The following is a 14,102-nucleotide window of genomic DNA, read 5'->3' on the forward strand; positions in this document are numbered from 1 at the left end:
CTTGATCCCCTACGCTTACTTCTTGGAGCGTGCCGTGTGTAGAGTGGTGGATGAAGCTGTGGAGGAGCGGGAAAAAGAACAGCTACGGCAGGAGGAGTCGTGGGACCAATTTTCAGCCGAACCACAGGTTTCCTCAACACCTGCGGCACCACAGAGGGGGGAGGAGGAGGAAGAAGAGGAGTCGTGTGGGGAAGGAGAGGAGTCAGACTCGGATGATTATGAGGAAGGTGTTTCTGTGGACGAGGAAGAGGCGGCAGAAGAACAACCGCAGCAGCCGTCACAGGGGGCTTCTGCTGCTCCACGTTTCCGTGGTATTGTCCGTGGCTGGGGGGAGGAAGAGGAGTTGCGTAACGTCACTGTGGAAGAGCAAAAGGAGATGGAGAGTACGTCTGGATCCGACTTTGTGCAGATGGCCTCTTTCATGTTGTCCAGCCTGTTGAGGGACCCCCGTATCAAAAAACTCAAGGGAATGACCTGTACTGGGTGGCCACGCTACTAGACCCTCGGTACAGGCACAAAGTGGCAGACCTGTTACCAACTCCACACAAGGCGGAAAGGATGCAGCACTTGCAGAACAAGCTGTCAATGATGCTTTACAATGCATTTAAGGGTGATGTGACAGTACAACGCAATAAAGGTACCACTGGCAGTATTCCTCCTCCTCCTCACCAGTCCACACAGAAAAGGACAGGCCGCTCCAGCGATCTTGGGGTGATGTCGGACATGCGGACATTCTTTAGTCCAACGCCTCGCAGTAGCCCTTCGGGATCCACCCTCCACCAACGCCTGGACCGGCAGGTAGCCGACTACCTGGCCTTAGGTGTGCATGTACACACTGCGACTGCGAGGATGAACCCTTGCTCTACTGGTTGCGCATGCTTGACCTGTGGCCAGAGCTGTCCCAATTTGCCATACAACTTCTCTCTTGCCCTGCCGCAAGCGTCCTGTCAGAAAGGATCTTCAGTGCAGCTGGAGGCATTGTCACTGAGAAGAGAAGTCGCCTAAGTCATGACAGTGTTCAGTACCTGACCTTTATCAAAATGAACGAGGCATGGATCCCTGAGGGCTATTGCACGACCGAAGACTAAGTCAGTCCCCACAGACAGCATCTCTGCCTGCAGGCCGTTTGACTACCTTCTCCGCCGCCGCCACCACCACCAGGGTCCAGGACTCTAGGCGGATTACAGAATTTTTAAGGCTGCTGCTAGCAGCGGCCGCTATACTAATTTTTCTTGGGCATGCACATGCCTGCCTAATTTTTATGGCTGAACTGCAGGCGGCTGCAACAAAAAACAAAATGCATGTACATGTGCCCATCCCCCTTCGTGATCATTACCTTGCCGCGGTGAAGGGGCTTGCGTATCACAATGAAGCAATGACCGCCGGCTACAGGTGGGGGTGGCACACCAAAGATAATAAGGTCGTCGTTTCATTGTGGTCAGACCAAATTTGATCAGCTGGACAGTCACTGTTCTGTCATTCAGCTACATCAGCCGGGCAAGCATATGGGCTGAAAAGCCACCATCACCTGCACTCTCGTCATGGTGCGCACCAGTCCAGCACGGCCGTCACTACACAAACGACTGTTTGCAGTCACTGCATACCTTTCACTGCATCTGTGACTGCACATTATACCTGGCAGTCAGTGCATAACTTGCACTTGAACGGATACAGTTTCAAACAATTTAAAAATACAACCATCTAAAGTTTCAAGCAATTTAAAAATACAACCATCTAAAGTTTCAAACAATTTAAAAATACAACCATCTAAAGTTTCAAACAATTTAAAAATACAACCATCTACATTTTCAAACAATTTACAAAAATGCCAACAAATTGCCCTCCGTAAAACATTCTTGGCAAATGCTTTCGACTTGGTTTGTCTTTCGCTGGCTCAAGGGTCCATCTGACCACAGATGCCTGGTCTGCAAAGCACGGTCAGGGCAGCTACAGCATGGGTCTCAGCAGGCTCCCACTTCAGGCCGGAATCCAACCTTCATTCCCCGCGGTGACAATGGCAGACTTGCCCTCCATAACGGATTCCCGTTAAAGGATTTAAAGTTGATTCATTACAATTAGGGCCTCAAAGTCCTGTATTGCATGCCTGCCTGCTGCCCTCCTTGGATGTGCAGTGGTAGCCGTTGCTCAGGCTCCACACCGGATTCCATACCTCATTCCCCGGCCATTACCCGGGGTCACAAATGGCAGACTTGCCCGCCTCCATATGATTCTCGTTAAAGGAATGTGGTGTCATCTTTGCCCGCCATAACTGGTTCTCGTTAAAGGATTTAAAGTATATTCATTTCAAATACACAGCAGGGCCTCGAAAGTCTTCCTTCTGTATTGTTATTTTTGGTCACTACCTCGGGGCGGGCATGCATGCCTGCCTGCTGCCCTCCTTGGATGTGTAGCGTTGCTCAGGCTCCACACCAGATTCCATCCCTCATTCCCCGGCCTTTACCCGGGGTCACAATGTCAGACTTGCCCGCCTCCATAGGATTCTCATTGTAGCGGCACTGAACAAGTACACAGCAAGTAGAAAATGTAATTTAAATACAAAACGTAAGCTTTTTAACAGTGCCATGGAAAGTTGAGAAGGAAGTCATACATTACCTGACATCACTGAGTGAGGAAGAGCAATCTCGTCATGTTGCGCAGTAGTCCAGCACGGCAGTCACATCACACAACAAACAGCTATTTGCGGTGCGTTACACAGTGAGTTTGGTGTGTCAGTGTGAAGCAGTACTCTAATTACACTCCCTGATTGATGTATACACATGCAAGATGTTTTAAAGCACGTTAGGCCTGCAATTTAGCATTCAATGTGATTTCTGCCCTTAAAACGCTGCTTTGCTTCACATCCAGATTTTTCCCCGGGACTTTTGGCATGTATTCCACTCCACCATGCCCCCCTCCAGGTGTTAGACACCTTGAAACATCTTTTCCATCACTTTTGTGGCCAGCATAATTTTTTCTATTTTTCAAAGTTCGCCTCCCCATTGAAGTCTATTGCGGTTCGCGAACTTTTCCGCAAACCGAACCTTCTGCGGAAGTTCGCGAACCTAAAATCAGAGGTTCGTCCCATCTCTACTGTTGACATCCACTGTCAGTGAATTACTAACTGCTGCCAAGTTCATGTACTTTTGGGCCTGCTCATGACCCATTATTACCGCGCCCACTTTCCAGTGCACGGACAAGCCAATTTTTTGCCACGCCGCGTTATGCGGGCCATAGGTTGCCTACCCCTGCGGTGGATTTAGCACTTGCATAGCACCTGCAGTGCACCTCCTGCCTCCTAACTCACTCACCCTCTGTATTAGGTTTAATCCAGGTAGTCTAGATTGCAGACTGCACAATCTTTGCCTAGATTAATTTGCTGCAGTCAGCTTCATACTTCAGTCAGAAACATCTGATTTGCATACTTGTTCAGCATCTATGGCTAAATGTATTATGCTGGGCATACATGGTTAGATTATGTGCCGATATCGAGCCAGCGCGTCACCGCTCGTCCACATCCACGCTCCTCAGCGCAGGCACGTCCTGATCTGCCTTTCGTTTCTACCATTGTTCGCCCGTGGGGATTGAGCGCGGTATCGACCCGCTGCAGTGATCGGACAGGTTGAATATTATCAATCGAGCCATCAGCAGCTCGATTTGATAATATAAAATGAACCATGTATGCCCAGCATTAGAAGCAGAGAATCAGCAGGACAGCCAGGCAATGTGCATTGTTTAAACAGAAATAAATGTCAACCTCCATATCCCTCTCACCTCCGTTGTGCTTTCAAGTATAAAAGACAGAGCCTGTCATGTTATGCTCTGTCTTGATGCAGGATTGGGGTTACGTTTTGCTTTTGTTCAGTAACCTGTAGAATGCAGATGTTACATGTAGGCATCAAGAAATATTTCTGGGCCTCTCAGGGAAGGTTGCCATAGACTGTATTGGTAAATATATGCAACGTGTAACCACACCCAATTTAGTTATTGCCACACCCACTTTTAGCTGCCTGTTAGGGGCCCACTGCTGGCTGTGTCTGCCACTACTTCTAGCTCAGTAAGAAACTTGCCATGAGAGGTAGTCATATGCTCACTGTAGATTGCAGTAAACATTAAGCCCAAGCTCATATGGGTCAGAATCTATATATATATATATATATATTAAATAGAGTAAGTGCCTCAACCTTCAAGCAAGAAGAAGTAGCGCCCTGCCCCCAGAGCAGGTCCAAGCAAGAAGAAAGGGCTGGTCCAAGCAAGAAGAAGTAGTGTCATATCAAACCAAGGACAAAGAGGGATAATTTGCATATTCAGTAGCAGTGCATTGTGGGTAACCACAAATGTTCACTTATAGCTGAATTATTGCAGATTTGCTGCTGTTTTAAGAAGGAAGATTACACCAAGCTTTGCTTTTTTTTAGTAGGAGGGCTTTTTGGTCTCTTTTATCCTCCTATACATTCTTAGTAGTTTGTGTCACTCTGAGCTGCTTGGTTACTCTGTTGTTCTGGTCCAAGCCCTATCTCATACAGTCTTATCAATCCCTGTCATGTACTGATGAGGACCAAATGATTGAAATAGGCTGTCACATGTGGGTTTGATATGGCTGTGTAAAACTTAAAGCTATTGGCTTACTTGACTTACCAAGGGTGAAAAGGAATAATTTGCATATTAAGTTGCGGTGCATTGTGGGTGATCACAAATGTTCACTTATAGCTGAATTATTGCAGATTTTCTTCTGTTTTAAATTATACCAAGCTTTGATTTGTTTTAAATTTTAAATTACACCAAGCTTTGATTTTTTTAGTAGAAGGTCTTTTTGGTCCCTTTTATCCACCTATACATTCCGAGTGGTTTGGGTCACCCTGAGCTGCTTGGTTACTCTGTTGTACTGGTCCAAGCCCTATCCCATACAGCTGTATCAATCCCTGCCATGTACTGATGAGGACCAAAAGTCTGAAACAGGCTGTCTACATGTGGGTTTGATATGACTGTGTAAAATTTAAAGCTATATGCTTGCTATACACCAGTGGTTCCGGATGCATGCTTGGCTTACTAAGGATGAAAAGGAATTATTTGCATATTTAGTAGCAGTGCATTGTGGGTAACCACAAATGTTCACTTATAGCTGAATTATTGCATATTTCCTTCTGTTTTAGGAAGGCAAATTACACCAAGCTTTGCCTTTTTTAGTAGGAGGTCTTTTTGGTCCCTTTTATCCCCCTATACATTACGAGTGGTTTGGGTCACCCTGAGCTGCTTGGTTACTCTGTTGTACTGGTCCAAGCCCTATCTCATACAGCCATATCAATCCCTGCCATGCACTGATGAGCACCAAAAGTCTGGAACAGGCTGTCTACATGTAGGTTTGATATGACTGTGTAAAATTTAAAGCTATATGCTTGCTATACACCAGCGGCTCTGGATGCTTGCTTGGCTTACCAAGGGGGAAAAGGAATTATTTGCATATTTAGTAGCAGTGCATTGTGGGAAATTACAAATTTTCACTTATAGCTGAATTATTGCAGATTTCCTTCTGTTTTAAAAAGGCAAATTACACCTATGCAGTGTGCGGCATTGCAGGAAGTGACGACAGTGGAACACACGATGGAATACAGTAGAGGTGAGTCATCCCCGCCCACTGCCTCTTACTAATAGTAGCAGCTTCCACTGTGCTTGAGAGGGAGGGGGGTCCAACCCCGCCGCTGTGCCCAATACCCCTTCCTGCCCTCTACCCTCTTATGCGGCGTATGCTGCGCCGCGGGTCGGCTAGTAATGAATATTTTTTTATTTCCCCACTTCCTCAGGTGCAATCTCTAAGAAAACTTTTCCCAACACAAATCTTGGTGCTTCTTGTTTTTATCAAAATTTAAAAGAATGTCTGGCTGGTTTTACTTTTAAAGGACAACTGAAGCGAGACGAATATGAAGGCTGCCATATGCATTTGCTTTTAAGCAATACCAGTTACCTGACTATCCTGCTGATCCTCTGCCTCAATACTTTTACCATAGACCCTGAACAAGCATATAGCACATTAGGGGTTTCTAACATTCTCAGCTAAGACTGGATCAGCTGCATGCTTGTTTCTGTTGTGATTCAGACACTACCACAGCCAATCAGACTGCCAGGCAATTGGTATTTTTGTCCTATTGGTAACTGGTATTGGTTAGGTTCATGCAATGTTCCCTGTAAAAACGAGTGCAACAGAGGGAAAAAGTTACATTGCAGGTTATAGGTATTGGGCTGTGTAGTTAATGAAAAGTATGCTTCACTGTACTGTAACATGAGCATCATGTGGTAATGCACTATGTTGGGATACTAGAGTCTGTTAGATAATATCACACTGGATACACAAAGTCACATAGACTTACAATTGTATTGCAATGTGTTTTTTTTAATTAAAATGCCTTCCGCACATCTCACTGAAACATCCCACTGTGAACTTTGCTTTAGGGTGTGAGATGGTATATGTTTAAGAGGAAGCCCACAAGCAGTGTCATTCATTCTACACAGCTTTGACGGTTCGTTGATTCACATAGGTCAGAAGTGGCTCACCTTTGGCAGATGGCCACATAATGCATTTCATGCACTCCAGTTGCTAGGCTGCCAAACAGATGTATTTACTTATTAGAATTAGTGGAGCAATAATACTGGCAGGCAGTCTGTGCAGAAATTGGCCATTATGCTATGGACAGTCCCATGTGGCTCCCAGTACTTGCACACAATACAGCGATTTCCTAACACAGCTGTGTGTCTGCTCCATGTGCCATGTAGAAAATTGCCACAGGCTATATGGCAATAGTCTGCTATAGGAACAGCTGCTTATGCAGATGAGATAAGAATAAAGTACTTCGGTTCTGTACTTCTTGCTAGACTTCTGCAGGGCTTTATCCAAGACTGCATTGCAAGTTCAAGCTGTTTTAACCACTCAACAGATGTTGGTAGAAATGGTGTGTGTATGCACCACTGTAGGATGCTAATGAGCCAGTCCTACAATATTCAACAATTCCAATACAGGTAATAATACACAATGAAAGTAATTCTTCTGTATGCTTAAAGGAGTCATCAGGGGAAAATAGGTAAAATAAGTGGTACTTACCGGGAGCTTCCTCCAGCTCCAAGCTGCCAGGACGTCCCTCGCTGCAGCTCTGCCTGCAGCCGTACGCCACAGATCTGTTCCAGTCCCTGGCGATGACGTCAGAGAGACCTAGAGGTTGCTCTGTACTACTGCACCTGCACAGTCCGCTCCGGCCCATGTAGCGATGATTGACAGCGCTGCAGGCGCAGTAGAGCGACCTCCAGGTCGCTGTGACGTCATCGCCAGGGACCGGGACGGACCTGCGGCGAACGATGTCCTGGGAGCTTGGAGCTGGAGGAAGCCCCTGTTAAGTACCACTTATTTTACCAGTTTTCCCCAATGACTCCTTTAAAGTCATACTTGTGAAGACCACTGATTTTTGGTCTTTTCAAACATCTGTTCAGGTACAGGGGAATTTAAAAAAAAAAAAAAAAAAAAAAAAAAGGAACTTTGCCTGCACACTTCACTGAACAACTGTTTTTTTTTTTTTTTTTAATTCTCCATATAATTATTGAAAGTATAGTCACACGATTGCCCAGCAAGCTCATAATGAACCAGAACTCCTAGGAGTGTGTGTAAGGGACTGAAATGCTATACAAAACAGAAGTTATTTGCAATTATTCAGGTTGGCACAAGTGCCGAGGTGTCCCACAATGCATCACTGGAATATGCAAATCATCTATTGTCCCTGGTATCTAAATACACCTCCAGAACTTGCGCAAAAGGTGGATCAGCGCAACACCAGGCCGCCTCCGAATGGCCTCCATCAGAGATGCGCTGAGCCCCCCCAGGAACTACAAACGTTCGGAGGCGGCCTGGTGTTGCGCTGATCCACCTTTTGCACAATTTTCAATTTTACTTGATTAGCCGCACCCAAGCTATGCATATACATAGGTTAGGATTTAGTTAGTGTTAGGCGCCTCCCATGGAGGATTGACATCTTCGCAGTGGGAGGGACGAGTACTTAATAGGTTGCATGCAAGCTGTTACAGAAAACCAACATCCTCCAGTGGTAGACAGGTCATGTGTCTGCTCGGTGTGCATTATATCCCACAAGTGGGGCTTGCACTCTTTTGCAGGTAGGCACTTGCCTGTTTTTAACCTCCCTGCCGTTATAAATATTTGCTGCGCACAGCAGGGAGGGCGTTTTTTTGCATTTTTTTTTTAGCATGTAGCTAGCCTAGCGCTAGCTACATGCTTCCCCCCGTATGCGCCGATCGCCGCATATACCCATCCGGAAATCCCGTTCTGAACGGGATTTCCATGAGGGCTTCCCCCGTCGCCATGGCGACGGGCACGATGACGTCATCGACGTCAGAGGGAGTCCCGATCCACCCCTCAACGCTGCCTGGCACTGATTGGCCAGGCAGTGCACAGGTCTCGAGGGGGGCCACCCTCTGATGCAACGGGTAGCGGCGAATCGGCGCAGAGTGGCGGCGATCGTAAGTGACACGCAGCTAGCGAAGTGCTAGCTGCGTGTATAAAAAAAAAATTATGCAAATCGGCTCAGCAGGGCCTGAGAAATCCTCCGAGGCAGGTTAACCCGATCTGAGCTCAGGCTAACCAGCAAGGAGGTTAAAGAGACTCTGTAACAAATTGTTTATCTTTATTTCTTCTATGCTATAAGTTCCTATGCCTTTTCTAATGTGGTCTGGCTTACTGCAGCTTTTCCTAATTGCACAGTAGCTGTGTTATCTCTGTTATATGATCTAATCTTCTCTCTATAGTCGGCACAGTCAGGCTGAGGCAGTCAGACTGGAATGTGCAGGGCTGCTTGTGATTAGCTAGAAGCTGTACACACCCCCTGCAGGCTCTGTGTGACTAACACACTCTGCTTAGCTGAGCCTATTAGAAGCTGGTTAGTTTGTTTGTAAACACTGCCTAAAACTGGCAATTACAAGCCAGGTTTGCAGCAGAGAATGGCAGAAACAGCACAGAGGGGACCAGGAGCACATAATGAATAGAATGGTATGCTTTTTATTGTAAGAATTTCAGAGTACAGATTCTCTTTAAGTAGCGCTGTTCATTTCCTTGCTATGTACTAATTTAATTTGTTTTTGGTCAGCTGCTCCCACTTAACAGCCATGCTTTTGGTGTATATGCAGAGCTTCTGTTTGGGTTCTAGGTGCGTTTGTAGTTCCTGGGGGGGCTCAGCGCATCTCTGATGGAGGCCATTCGGAGGCGGCCTGGTGTTGCGCTGATCCACCTTTTGTGCAATTTTCAATTTTACTTGATTAGCCGCACCCAAGCTATGCATATACATAGGTTAGGATTTTGTTAGTGTTAGGCCCCTCCCATGGAGGATTGACTTCTTTGCAGTGGGAGGAACGAGTACTTAATAGGTTGCATGCAAGCTGTTACAGGAAACCAACATCCTCCAGTGGTAGACAGGTCATGTGTATGCTCGGTGTGTATTATATCCCACAAGTGGGACTTGCACTCTTTTGCAGGTAGGCACTTGCCTGTTTTTAAGTAGCGCTGTTCATTTCCTTGCTATACACCTCCAGAACTGCTGGAAGGCAATGAAGTGTCAGCTTGTCAAATTACAGAGCTATCCTAATCTTTGCAAGGCAGCTTTTCTGTCTTTCAGCCCCTCATTCACTGTTAAGGTTCATACACACATCAGACCATAGTCTTTGGCAAATGAAAGATCACAGACCAATTTTACCCCCTTCCATGTAGTATGAGAGCCATACCTACACAGTCTTTTCTATGGAGCTAAACTCCATCAGACCGAAATCTTTGCAAGATGCTGCACACAAAGATGCTGTAGACATTCAAAAGATCAGTATCTGCAAAAGATCTGTTTCTGCAAAATGCATTAATAGTCTATGATATCTGCAGATCATCATACACACCTTGTCTTCTATTCGGTCTCTCATTCAGTCCACAGCACCCAAGACTCATGCAACTAATGGAAATAGCTGCAAAAACAACCTAACACCCTGGACTGATTTCAAAAGTATTAGTGAGGAAGAGATCTCAGACATCCTCTGTCATCTCCGCCAGACAACCTGCGACCTGGACCAACTAAACATATGCTGAAATGCCCTGACCTGCTTGGTCCAGCATTTCACAAAATAGTAAATTGCTCTTTGCAAGCAGGGAGGTTTCCTACCTCTCTAAAAGAAGGAATCATCAAGCCCCTTCTTAAAAAAACCTTCCATGGATCCAGATGCTATGAGCAGCTACAGACCTGTCTCCAACCTCCCATTCTTAGGTAAAGTTATTGAAAAGGCTGTCTATCTGCAACTTGAAACCAGGCTGTCAGTAAACAACATCCTGGACCCTCTACAATCTGGCTTTAAGAAACACCACAGCTGTGAAACAGCCCTCATCCAAGTCTGCAACGATCTGCTCATGGCAAGGGACAGAGTGGAATGCTCCATCCTAATCCTGTTGGCTCTCTCAGCTGCTTTTGATACAGTTGACCATGAAATCCTGCTTAACAGACTGCAGGAGTACTGTGGCATCAGTGGATCAGTCCTCCAGTGGTTCAGATCATTCCTGACTGACAGAACACAGAGAGTATCCCTAGGACCTATAATGTCTAAACCTGCACCTCTACAATTCGGAGTGCCACAAGGATCAATCCTATCCCCTCTGCTGTTTGCAATCTACATGTTGCCACTCGGTACACTTATCCAACGACATGGCCTGACGTACCACTGCTACGCCGATGACACACAGCTATACCTGTCCTTCAAACCTGGTGGAACAGAACCTACCCCAAAAATAAACTCTTGCTTAGCTGAGCTTCAGGCATGGATGAATGATAACTGGTTGAAACTGAATGCTGACAAAACTGAGGTCCTGTTTGTCCAAAGCCAGTGCTCGCCATCAAAACAGCTCTATCCTAAAACACCAATCAGGATTGGGAATTCAGACATAAACAGCTCCAACCTTGTGCGCAGCCTTGGCGTACTAATCGATGGGGAATTGAGTTTCAGAAACCAAATTTCATCTGTAGTTAAATCTTCCTTCTTTCATCTGAAGAACATTGCAAAGATTAAACATCTGATTCCCCCAGAGGATCTTCAAACCTTAGTCCACGCCTTCATCACATCACGGCTGGACTACTGCAATGCCCTTTATGCTGGCCTCCCCAAAAAGGACCTGCGTCGCCTGCAATTAGTGCAGAATGCTGCTGCCAGATTGCTAACAAACCAGCCTCGCCACTGTCACATTACACCGATCCTTCGCTCACTGCACTGGCTACCAGTAGAATGGAGAATACTCTTCAAGATTGGACTGCTGACATTCAAATCCCTGCACAATCTGGGCCCTGGATACATAAAGGACTTGCTGAAGCTGCACCACACCTCTCACAACCTCAGATCAGCAAGTTCTATAAACTTGGTCACTCCCAGAGTGCACCTCAAAAAATCTGGAGACAGAGCCTTCTGTCATGCTGCCCCTACTCTTTGGAACTCCCTACCACACCCAGTAAAGACAGCACCATCCCTGGAGCTATTCAAATCCAGACTGAAAAGCCACCTGTTTAGCCTGGCATTTCCCGATTTATACAATTCTTCCTCTGTACCACGATGGTCGGAGCCATGCTTATGCGCTTTGAGTCCCCCGGGAGAAAAGCGCTTTACAAATGTTATTTGTTGTTAACTGACATTCATCTGCAGATCAGACAATCATCTGCAGATCTGAAAATCCATCCTGGTGGATCTTATCTGCAGATGAATGTCTGTTAAATAAGGTGTGTATGATGATCTGCAGATATCATAGACTATGAATGCATTTTGCAGGAACAGATCATCATACACACCTTGTTTAACAGACATTCATCTGCAGATCAGATCCACCAGGATGGATTTTCAGATCTGCAGATGATTGTCAGTTAAACAAGGTGTGTATGATGATCTGCAGATTTCATAGATTATGAATGCAATTTGCAGGAACGGATCTTTTGTGTCTGTACAGCATCTGTGTGTGCAGCATCTTGCAAAAAAAAATTTCTGATGGGGAGTTCAGCTCCATAGAAAATACTGTGTAGGTATGGCTCTCATAGTACATGGAAGGGGGTAAAATTGGTCTGTGATCTTTCATTTTCAAAAGACTATAGTCTGATGTGTATGAGCCTTTAGGAGTTCTGGTTCACTATGATCTTGCTGGGCAATCTGTAACATTGGGCATTTCAAATCCTACCCTATAGAGCCATACTAATCCATGCTGTACAGACGATCATCAACCAATCCAAAACAGTCTGTCTACATGTTGGATTAGTAAGGCTCTGTAATATTTAACAGCTGGTACTACTCCCTTTCATACCATGTTGCCCTCAAAATAAGCCCTGTTTATAAAATAAGCCCAAGTATGAACATGGATCATAATATAAGACCTACCCTGAAAATAAGCCCTAGTTTACAGACAACTACAATTACAGTGCTATGTACCATACATTGCTACATATGATGTAAAACAATGTTACCAGTTGAAATAAGTACAAAAAAAGAGCTATTCTGTGGAGTACAAGAAGGGAATTGAAAGATTCCAAGGCAAAAATCTTTCAACTTTCTGCAATAAGTTGCATGCCATTTTTTGGAGCCTAGAGTATGATCACCTCAGTCAACCGGTGGGCTAAGACGTGCAAGTGTGGATCAGATGCCCAACCATTATTTTTTGAGCTGGAAGACAATCTGTGGATGGATTACTGACAGGAGAGCAAAAGATTTGGTTGTTCACGTTTAACTGATCGGAGGTTGATTTTAGCCAAAATATTTAGTTGCAGTTAAAGGAAATGTCCGTGGTGTTTAAAAAAAAAAAATCTACTTACCTCAGGCTTCCTCCAGCCCCTGGCAACTGTACTGTAACCCTTGCCACAGAGCCGCTCCCCGCCAATGGCCCAGGGTCCCCTCCTGTACAAGAAGCCCCAGCATGAGGCTCACAGTAGCACTGACATCATCCAGACTGCACTGTACAGTCTGAATGACGTCAGTGCAACTCTGCGAGCTGCACGCTGAAGCGCAAGTAGATGCCAACCTGGCGAGGTTGGCATTAGTACCGGAGGGGACCGGGAGCCACTGGAGCTGCAGCAAGGGCACAGGGCGGCTGGAGGAAGCACAGGTAAGTAGATGTTTGATTTGTAATGATCCTGGACCTTCCCTTTAAATCAACAGATTATTTTTTCTGAAAGTCTAATTAAATATGTAATCCAACTGCTTGGAAATGCTGCAGTACAAAAGAATTTGGAGCAAATATGAATGGATTGGCATAACCTAAATTTTAATCAAATTAACAAAAGCTGCTTTAGGTAATACATTTAATGACTAACTGTAGATAAGGTTTTAAAAAAATCTAGTCATTGAATGTATTGTCTGAAGCGACCTTTTAATAGAAATTGTTTTCAGATGTTTTTCTACAACATGGCACCTTGCTTAAATCGACAGATTTCAGAATTAAAAAAAAATGGTTCTGTTCTTTGTGCTACAAGTCAACTATACTATTAGTCTTTAAATAATCATTTCAAATGAATAAAACAGACCAGTGTACTGCTATTTTTTAAAAGGAGCTAACGTCACTCAAACAACTTGTACACGTGGCCAACTGGACGATATCAGCCAGTCATGCGAGTTGACCCGCCTGATGGTTTGGGCAAAACCACCAGTTATCTGTCGCTCATCTAGTAGTTTGCCATGTGTACACATGCTTGATTATCGTCCAAGAGACCAAAATCAGACAACAATTAGGCAGATTTATTGGACGTGTGTACAAGCTTTAATAAAGATGAGACATGGACTTGGAAGAGTCTATTAACAAGGATGTTTCCTGGGCTCAGCAGGCACATGCATGGATGTGCTGAGATGATAGGTTAAAAAGGAAGGCATTCTATTCCTTTAGCTAGCACTTAATATTTTATACACCATAATTTGTATACTTATTTGTAAATAAACCTACCCTTTTTGTATAAAGATTAGGTGGTCACTGGCCAGTCATAAATAAGTAGCATAAGCAAGAGTACATTCTACAGTCATCTACGACTCATCACGGGACAGCTGCACAATACATCAATTGTTTATTA

The sequence above is a fragment of the Hyperolius riggenbachi genome, chromosome 8 (assembly GCF_040937935.1).
Source record: "Hyperolius riggenbachi isolate aHypRig1 chromosome 8, aHypRig1.pri, whole genome shotgun sequence".
Lineage (NCBI taxonomy): Eukaryota > Metazoa > Chordata > Amphibia > Anura > Hyperoliidae > Hyperolius > Hyperolius riggenbachi.